The sequence below is a fragment of the Sus scrofa genome, chromosome 8, assembly GCF_054392235.1.
Source record: "Sus scrofa isolate SSC_HxYL_T2T_F1_AM1 chromosome 8, Sscrofa_HxYL_maternal_Yorkshire_Landrace_v2.0, whole genome shotgun sequence".
NCBI lineage: Eukaryota > Metazoa > Chordata > Mammalia > Artiodactyla > Suidae > Sus > Sus scrofa.
This window is the reverse complement of record NC_139390.1, coordinates 6,880,145-6,890,804: the sequence shown is the minus strand read 5'-3', so window position 1 is coordinate 6,890,804 and position 10,660 is coordinate 6,880,145. Positions and strand designations below refer to the sequence as shown.

General features: G+C 39.1%; 1 non-coding gene across 1 annotated transcript; it reads left to right on the top strand.

Moving 5' to 3' along the window:
* The first annotated feature begins 8,928 nt into the window (after positions 1–8,928).
* Positions 8,929–9,058, top strand: LOC146400303 (small nucleolar RNA SNORA11). The gene has a single exon (XR_014813936.1). It is a non-coding gene; the product is annotated as a small nucleolar RNA SNORA11 (small nucleolar RNA).
* Positions 9,059–10,660: the final 1,602 nt, after the last annotated feature.

Below are 10,660 nucleotides of genomic sequence, written 5' to 3'. Positions count from 1 at the left end.
ATACTACATACTAAATGGCAGAAGGAAAATAAATGAGCATAAAGCCAATGCACAATGCAGACGCCATTGCCCAAAATGTTTTACTGTATTATATCATTCTATCATAGTAACACTTGGAGAGAACTAGTCTGCTCCCTGAGCTACAAATTAGTAATTTAGGATGCATGGAGTATGCCTAAGATCATAACACTAGCAAATGACTCTGCCGGGATTCAAATTCAGAACATCTCATCGTGAAGCCCTGATTCCTGGTCCTTCACACTCTTCTTCTGGCTCCAATACTAACACATGTAACTGACTCGAGGCAGCATGCAGGTGACTTTATTAGCTAGTGCATTCATTTTCCATTGCTGCTATAATGATGTACCACAAATTAGGTGGATTAAGCCAACAAACACTTATCATCAAGTACAAAATAAATCAGCAGGCTACATCTTCCAGCTGCTGGAAGCCACTTTCCTTCCATGGCTCATGTTTGTCTTCCTCCATTTTTCAAAGCCCATCATCATTCACCTTGGCGTCTTTCATCGCATCTCTTTTTTCCTGACTTGGAGCTCAAGTCCACTTATATTGGCATTTATGATTCCTCTGAATCCAACTGGATAATCAGACAGAATCCAGAGTCCTGTGACTGCAAAACAAAGAGCTCAGGGAGATAATGTAGGAGTCAATGTAAGTGACAACAAGTGATAATGGTCTTTGAGTGATGGACTCTTACTCCTGGATGGTCAACGTCCCACCCCAAAGGCCCTGCCTTGGTAGCATGTACACAGCCAAGTGTCCACACAGGCCCCTTTGGATGGGGTACATCCAGAGAAAGCACTGGATCAAGGAGACAGGCAGAAGAAGTGACATCATTTTGCTTCAGAAGTTACAAACAAAATCACACGATCTATAAAAATGAAAGGGCCAAGGAAGTTAACCTGACTTCAAGTTCTCTCTCTCTCATCCTCAGATCTCCATCACACATCAGCTTTGTAAATAACTTAACATCCTGGGCCTCAGTTTTTTCACCTGCAAAATGGAAATGACAATACCCTAGTGATTATTCCCAAGAGGACTGAATGGCATACAACTCACACTGCAGAGAGCTCACCCCAGGGCTCGGCATGCGGCTCCCAGGGTTTTCGTCACTGTGGTTCAGTATCATATCCAGCTGGCTTTACAAGCCAGCTGTGTAACCTCTGGATCTGTTTTTAGTAGCCTTGCATTTCCTCATTGAAGGATGGAACAATAAATTGTTACCTGTTAGGGTTACTAAAGTCAGATCATTTATGAGGTCACAATTCAAAGGCCATAACCCATACCCATGGCCTATGAACTTTTCAGAGCTGTGTGGCAAACATATAAGAGGGCTCTTCTACAAACCTGAGGCCTTTAAGTTTTAATGAATGAATGGATTCTAGAAAATGCTTTCATCAGTGAATGTGTCATTGTTTTTTCTTTTGAGGGTCAAACCTGCGGCATAGGGAAGTTCCCAGGCTAGAGGTTGAATCAGAGCTATACCTGCTGGCCTATACCACAGCCACAGCAGCGCTAGATCTGAGCCATGCCTGGACCTACACCACAGCTCATGGCAATGCTGGATCCCTAAACCACTGAGCGAGGCCAGGGATCGAACCTACATCCTCATGGATACTAGTTGGGTTCATTTCCCCTGAGCCATGACAGGAACTCCTGAATGTTTTTTTGTTTTTTGTTTTTTTGCTGTTGTTGTTTTTGGTGACGTTAGTCTTTCTCCTGTGCTTGTGTTCAGAAGGTCTCCCTGCTCTGTAACGTCTTCTTGTTTTCACAGTATACTTTAAGTCCTTCCTCCTCTTAAAGTTCGTCTCCACCTGTCTTTTGCCTCTCACTTTCTGCCATCGTGTCTTCAGTGCTTGGTATTAGCTCTCAGTTCCTACCAGCTTGTGTTTTCCCATGAACAAGTCCCCAGGGGTGCTGTGTACAGAACTGAAGTGGTCTCCTGGACTATGTGCTCATCAGAGCTTTACAAAACCAAGTCATTCGATCCCCTCTATTGGCCCCGGGTTCTCTTCCTGGAAGCAGATGCTGGTCTCCCATGAGGATGTGGCACCATGGCTGACTCAGTTTGTGTTCGTTCAGAAGCAAACTTGGTACCAGGTAAGCAGGTGCAAGTAAAAAACAAATAAAAAAACAAAAACAACAACCCAAAAACCACACAGTGAAGAATAGGGAGTGAGCCTGGAACAGAAAGCAAGGATTAAAGGGTATCACTTTGGACAATTCTAGAACCTGAAGACCCTGGCTCTCAGAGTTAGCCCTCTTGAAGGGTTAGTGATCTGGGATATTTCTATACAAATTCCTGTCATCTTTGAGGACGCTCGGGGACGTGGTCATGAATTCTCCAGTATTTCTAGTCAGCCACATCACAGGCAGAATGAATCAGGCCTTTAAGAAATCAGAGACTGGGAACTGGAAATTCACAGGGTGAGGGGATGTGGGAGAGACACTTGCAGCCTCCGCCACTGCAGTAAGAAATATAAAACTAGAATCAGGTAAAGCTAGACTCTTCGGGAAAATGGCCACTCAGTTCCTTTGCCCGCTTTTTAATCAGGTTGTTTGTTTTCTGTTATCACATTGTTTGAGTCCTTCACACACTTTGGATATTAACCGTCCATCAGATAAATGGTTTGTAAATATCTTCTCCCATTCTGGAGGCTGCCTTTTCATTTTGCCAATTGTTTCCTTTGCTGTACAGAAGTTTTTTGGTTGATGTAGTCCTGCTTATTGATTTTTGCTTTTGTTGCTTATGCTTTTGGTGTCATATCCAATAAATGTTTTCCAAGACTGATGTCCAGGAGCTCTTAATTTGGTTTTCCTTTAGGAGTTTTTTAAGTTTCGGGTCTTATGTTTGTCTTTAATCTACTTCAAGTTAATTTTTGTAAGTGGCGTAACATAGGAGCCCACTTTCTGGAATGTGGATATCCAGTTTTCCCAAAGCCATTTATTGAAGAGAATATTTTTCCTACCACATGCTCCTCTCTCCCTTGTTAAGTGTTGTTGACCACACATGTGTATGTTTATTTCTGGGCTCTCTATTATGTTCCATTGGGCTTTGTACCTATTTTGTACAAGCACTGTACTGTTTTAATTTCTATAGTTACATTGTACATTTTGAGATCAAGAAGTTTCATGCTTCTAGCTTTTTTCTTTTTCTCAGAATACTTTGGGTATTTGGAGTCTTTTGTGATTCCATACGAAGTTAGGGATTCTGTGAAAAATGCTGCTGGGCTTATGATAAGATTTTATTGGATCTATAGATGGCTTTGGATAATATAGACATTGTAACAATCATAATTCTTGTAATTCATGAGCATAAAGTATCTTTCCACTTTTCTTCTTTCTTCAGTTTCTTTCATCAGTGTCTTACAGTTTTCAGTGTCCTGATCTTTCACTCCTTGGTTAAATTTATTTCTAAGTATGTTATTGTTTTTTAGTGCTATTGTAAATGGTATTGTTTTACAAATGGTTAGAAGGCACATGGAAGGATGCTCAACACCACTAATCGCCACGGCAATGCAAATCAAAACCACAAAGCAATATCACCTCACACCTGTTAGAATGGCTACCCTCCAAAAGGCAAGAGATAAGAAGGGCCAGTGATGATGAAGAGAAACAGGTAACTCCTCATATACTGCTGGTGGGAATGTAAATTGGTGCAGCCACTGTGGAAAACAGTAGGTTTCTCAAAAAATTAAAATAGAACTACCATATGATCCAGCAATTCCACTTTGGGTATCTATCCAAAGGAAATGAAAACAAGATATTGAAGAAATATCTACACTCCCATATTTATTGCAGAATTATTCACTGCAGCCAAGATATGAAGACATCTTAAGTGCCCATCGGTGGCTGAAGGGATAAAGATGTGATGTGTACAAGAAATATACAGACAATGAGGTACTGCCAGCTATGAGAAAGAAGGAAATCCTGCCATTTCCAATAACGTAAATGAATCTTGAGAGCATTATCCTAAGTAAAAGAAGTCAGGCTTAGAAAGACAAATATTGTATGATACAATTTGTACTTGGAATTGAAAAAAACTAAAACTCATAAACACAGTGGAATATGGCCACCAGAGGCTAGTAGGTGAGGGAAATGAGATACTGGTCAAAAGATGCAAACTTCCAATTAGATGATGTATAAATTCTAAGGGTTTAATGCACAGCATTGTGAATATAGTTAACAATATCATATTACATACCTAAAATTTACTAGGAGAGTTTTCTAACCACAAAAAAGAAACTAATTTTGTGATGTGATAATGTTGTGATATGATAATTGCAATATATAATTGCAATATATAATATATAATTGCATCAAATCAACATGTTGTACACCTTGAACTTACACAATGTTATATTTCAATTATATCTGAATAAAACTGGGGGGGGGAAACTAGACCCTCAAACCCTGTTTCTACCATATACTATATGAACTTAAATTACTCTACATCCTTTATCTACGTCTGACCTTCTTCTTAAAAAATTGGATATTATAGTAATATATACCTTTTGAAATTGCTCTAAGGATTAAATAATCAATATACTGCCTAGTCCATTTAAATGATAGTAGTTATTATTATTGCTATAAATTATCAAGCCAGCCTAGCATAATACAATAGTCTGCACACAGGAGTGCCTAATAAATATTTACTGAATCTAAATTTATATATATATATATGTATATATATATATATATACTAAAAATATAGTTTTTAATATATTAAAGACATCTTGAATTTTCCTTGTTTTTATTTTCCTACCATGTTATCCAAAATGACAGAAAATTACAGATGTTATTGAAAATGATTCTTCAAACATCAGGGACATATTTTAGTGTATATTAATAGAATAACTTTGCTTTCCAGTGCTCCAGGGAAAAAAAATAAACTAATTAGAAGGAAGAAAAAAAACATAAGAAAATTTTTCTTCAAACAGGACATGAAAAGAGAACCATTCTTCAAATATTTATAGGGTTTGGGCCCCAGAGTCTACCATGTTTTCATCTCAATGCAGTAGCCATAGGAAGATGGGGAGGCTGCATTGTATGGTGCAGCGGGGAGGGAAGACCCTTCAGAGGACTTCGAGGATGAGAGGCTGCATCATGCCGGCAGGATCTGTAGGTGTTTTCTGCCTCCTTTTCTGAGTGTTACAAATGGGTGGGGTTGGGAGGGTTGAAGGGAAGTAACAAGATTTTGAATCTGGAATACATGGAAGGAACAAAGATTTTGAAAAATGAAGAGGAGACCTTTAATTGTTGTTGTAGCTCTGATTCTTTACATCACAAGCCACCAGACTGACATGTTGAAGGAAAGATGCTGTAAGGCATCAAAAGATGAGTTTTAAGTCCCAGATTTGGGACAGGCTCTCTAGACCTCAGCATAGGGGGCTAAGTGGTCTCTCCCTGCAGGTTGGTGTCATCAATGGAACTCAGTTCCGATGTGTTTTCATTCTCATGTGACCTTTCCAGGAGACAGAGCAACCCAGCTGGGACAGCTGGTTTGCTCAGGTCAGTCATCAATGACAAGGGACAGAGTCCCCTGGCCCAGATGTGACCCAAAAGCGACACCACCAACCCTCCTGGCAGTCAGTGCTGGTCTATGCTCCTTCTTCCACTCTTTACCTTCCCCTTTCTAGCCCTCCCAAGAGAGCTGGAGTAGGGTAGGCTGAGGTTTCCCTCACTTGAGAAGCATCTTTGCAGAAAAATTTTAAAATGCAAGTCACAGAGAGCTGCAACTGTAAGGCAGTCAGATAAAGGAATGAGCCTTTGAATGCGCTTTCTAAACAATTCAAACTAATTCATGCAATATTGTGAACTTGAGATTCAGGACAGAAGTGAAGGAGAGGGAGCTAAAATAAACAATTCAAATACCATTGGTAACACCAGAGATAATTTTCCCCTATGCTGTATCATTTAACCCTAACAGTACCCTGATGAGAAAGGGTCAGTAGTTCTATTTTATAAAAAAAGAAAGTGATGATGTAAGTGGACACAATTTTTATGCTGCTTCCTGGTTGAAATGACCTTAGAGCTCATGCCAGTCCCATAAATTTTTATATTATAATTTCAGTTGTCATAATTTATTTACAATAAAATACACTCATTTGAGTTGTAAAGTTCAATAAGTTTGGGCAAACTTATGTACCTAAATCATAATTATCTCCCACCATATAATAGGTTGTTTTCCATCCCCCAGGTATGTACCTCATGTTCTTCCCCAGTCATCCCCCAGCAAACTCTGTTTTGATTTCTGTAATTTCATATGAATAAACAAATATATTGATTACTCATTTGGGGCATGGCTTCTTTTCCCCAGTATATATATTTTTATATCCATCCATGTTATCATATGGATCCACCATTCCTTTTTCCTGGTTGAGTAATATTCCTATGTAAGAATATACTATCTTGACCTGGAGATGACCATACTAAGGGAAGTTAGCCAGCGAAAGACAAACATCAAACGATAGATAGCACTTATATGTGGAATCTAAAAAAAGGATACAGAAATTCCTGTCATGGCTCAATAGTAAAAAACCTGACTAGTATCCATGTGGAAGCAGGCCTTACTCAGTGGGTTAATGATCTGGCATTACTGTGAACTATGATGTAGATCACAGACACAGCTTGGATTCTGTGTTGCTGTGGCTGTGGTATAGGCCATCAGCTGTAGCTCCGACTTGACCCCTAGCCTGGGAACTTCCATATGCCACAGGTGCAGCCCTAAAAAGACAAAAAATAAAATAAAAGATATAAATGAACATATTTGTAGAACAGAAACAGACTCACAGACTTTGAAAATAAACTTATGGTTACCGAAAAGGGCAGGTGGGTGGGAGAGATGGACTGGGGGGTTGGGACTGGGATATGCACCCTGTCATATATGAAATGATTGGCCAATGTGGACCTGCTGTATAGCACAGGGAACTCTACCCAATATTCTGTTATGATCTATATGGGAAAAGAATCTGAAAAAAAATGCTTAAAAAAAGAATATACCTTCTTTTTTTGCTCTTAATTCATTCACCTAATAATGGACATTTGAGTTTTTCCAGTTTGGGGCTGTTAAGAAGAAAGTTGCTATGACTGTTTATCTGTATATGGACTTTTTGTGAATAGATGTTGCCCTTACACATGGGTAAATGTCTAGCAATAGACTTGCTGGGTCAGAGGGCACATATATATTTAATATTATAAAAAAAATTCCAAACTACTTTTTCCAAAAGTGGTTATATCTTACATTTCCATCAATAATACAAAAGAGTTATGTTACTTCATAGTCTAATGTGGAACCATTGTCCATTTTTAAATTTTAGCCATTTTAGTGAATGTGAAGTATACATCTCACTATGTTTTAACTTGTATCCTTTTTTGACAAAAGATGAGGAGCACACTTTCATCTACTTACTTGCCATCTGTACCTCTTTTAAATGGATTTACTAAATCTGAATTGCTTATATCTTTATTATTGAGTTGTATGTGTTCTTTATTTATTCTAGACACAAGGTCTTTTTCCCAGATGAGTGTATTTTAAATATCACCCCCATCCAGCTTGAGACTTTCTTTTGAGCTTTATTAATGTTATCTTTTAACCCAAATCTTTTAACTAGACATTGTAAATCTAATATATGATTTTTTATGGTTAGTGCTTAGTTTGTCCATCTCCCAAATTTCTATAATTTCAGTTTCAGTTTGTGATCTGATCTTTCTTTAACTTAAACGTCATATTAAATGAGATATGGGTTGAAGTCCATTTATTTTTGTAGACAGATAGCTAGCGTTTCTATCACTATTTGTTCAAAATTTTATTTTGCCCTTGAATTTGCCTTGATGCCTTTGTTGGAAATCAGTTTAACATCCACAGGAACATTTCATGAACAGCTGACTCTGTCAGGAGTTCTTGTAAGCTCTATTTTTCACCAAAAACAAAACAAAACAAAAAACCTTTTTACTTGAGTTTGAAATTTTTTTCTCTCTTACCAAAACAATGCATTACACTTAACTTTTGTCTAGTTTCACCTGAATTAAAATTAGAAAGAGGGAGTTCCTTTGTGGTACAGTGGGTTGAGTATCCGGTGTTACCACAACAACAGCCCAGGTCGCTGCTATGGCATGGGTTCCACACCCAGGAACTTCCACCTGCTGTGGGGAAAAAAAAATTTCAAAAAAAATTTTTAGCAGTTCCCGTCATGGCTCAGTGGTTAACGAATCCGACTAGGAACCATGAGGTTTAAGGTTTGATCCCTGGCCTTGCTCAGTGGGTTAAGGATCCGGCATTGCCGTGAGCTGTGGTGTAGGTCCCAGATGCAGCTCGGATCTGGAGTTGCTGTGGCTCTGGCATAGGCTGGTGGCTACAGCTCTGATCAGACCCCCAGCCTGGGAACCTCCACATGGCGTGGGTGTAGCCCTAGAAAAAACAGACAAAAAAAATTTAGAAAGAAAAGAGACACTTCAAAATGCTTCTAGGAAGAAAAACTGAAAGTAACTCTATTCAAAGGCATTTGCAGAATCAGAAAAACAAACTTATAAGCAGAAAAATTGGAAGCCGTGAAACAGTGAAAAATGCCTTTGAAATTCCAAAAAAAAAAAAAAAACTTGACACTTGAATTCTATTATCCCAAAAATCAAATACATGTGAAGAGAAACTAAAGGCATTTTCAGAAAAGCAAGTTCTTAATATGTTACCTTCTTCACATTCCCTCATAGGAAGCTACTGAAGGGCGTTCCTATAAAAATAAGGAATCAAAATTAAAAAGTTGAAGGCATGAGATCCACAACACAGACGATGCGTATAATAGGCAGTGAAAGTCCTAGGAAAATTGCTAAAGGAAGTGTCTAGATTGCATCTGTACAACTGAACCAGAAATAAATCAGCATAGACAAGAACAGATTAGAAGTTTCTATGAGATGTGCTCAGGGAAAGGGGCCTGGAGAAACGGCTCCTCTGTTTTCAACACACGCGGCAGGAACCTTGGCGTGTTGTGACAAGGGACACAAAACCCATAGCCTTTCTATGAACAAATACTCGACACGTTCCTCTGCATCTCCACATGGCTGCTGGGCAGGATCAGGGGCCCGGGTCTCAATACTGGAAGTAAAGCTTCAGCATTTGGTGAGAAAATTTGCCACCTAGAGCTTGTTTGATCCATGCATAGGTGGGCCATGAGTGGGCTTACAGACAAAAAGGCTTTGAACCTATCTTTTCAAGGAAAAGAAAAAAAAAGGAAAAACAATTGAACTATATGCCATTCTGGAAAAGGCAAAACTATGGAGACAATAGAAAGATCCATGGTTGTCAGGAGTTTGGGGGAATGGGATGCGTACACAGAATGCAGACGTTTTTTAGAGCAGTGAAAGTACTTTGCATGACATTATAATAATATATATATGTCATTATGCTTCTGTCCAAACCCGTAGACTGAGCAATAGTCTTCACTTCATTAAAGGGAACCCTAAGGTGAACTGTGGACTTTGGTGGTTATAATGTGTCAATGCAGTTTATCTGTGGTTAAAAAAAAAAAAAAAAAGCACCACTCTTGTGAATGATATTGGTAATGGCTGTGAATGTGGGGGGGTGCTGGTGTATGAGGAATTTCTTTTTTTTTTTTTCTTTTTTCTGTTGCACCTGCAGCGTATGGAAGTTCTCATGCTAGGGGTCAAATCAGAGCAGCAGCTGTGGCCTGTGCCATAGCCACAGCAACACTGGATCCAAGCCACATCTGCAACCTATGCTGATGCTTGTGGCAACACCAGATACTTAATGCACTGAACCAAGGATCAAACCTGCATCCGCATGGAGACCAAGTCTGGTCCTTAACCTGCTGAGCCACAACAGGAACTCCTATATGGGGAATTCCTGTACCTTCCTGTCAATTTTGTCATAGAGCTAAAATTGCTTTAAGGAAAAGAAAAAGTTAAATTAAAAAAAGAAATTTCTAGGGCGCACAAAACCCAAAATATTTACATGTGTCAAAAGTTTTCACAGCTGAGAGAAATGTGGGGAACACATCAGCAATAAGTGCATAGATGATTACAAACAAAGACAAAATACCAGACAGGGAAAAATTAAACAAATGACCCAGCCATCCATAGATTGACGTGGTCAGGATAATTTAAATTCTCAATAAGGATCTAAACCAAATTATGATCCATTTATCAAAGGAAGACGTAAAACCGGAAAGTGAGCAAATGATGGATGCAAGGGAAGGAGATGCAAAAGGAAGAAAAATCCTCATTTTCTGTAATAAGAACACATTACATAAGGCTTAAAACTGTAAAAGCCAGAAGTAGATGTTTAACGTTGCTCTGTAAACATAGAGATAAGTGACAGAATTAGCTCTTCTTGAGATTCCTGTCGTGGCTCAGAGGTAAGAAAACCCGACCAGGCTCCATGAGGACACCGGTTCAATCCCTGGCCTTGCACAGTGGGTTAAATGATCCAGAGTTACCATCAGCTGTGGTGTAGGTTGCAGACTTGGCTTGGATCTGGCATGGCTGTGACTGCAGCGTAGGCCTGCGGCTATGGCTCTAATTTGACTCCTAGCCTGGGAACTTCCATGTGCCTTGGGTGTGGGCCTAAAAAGATGAAAGAACTAAAAATTAAAAAGGAAGTAGCTGTTCTTGGTGAGAAGAAAAG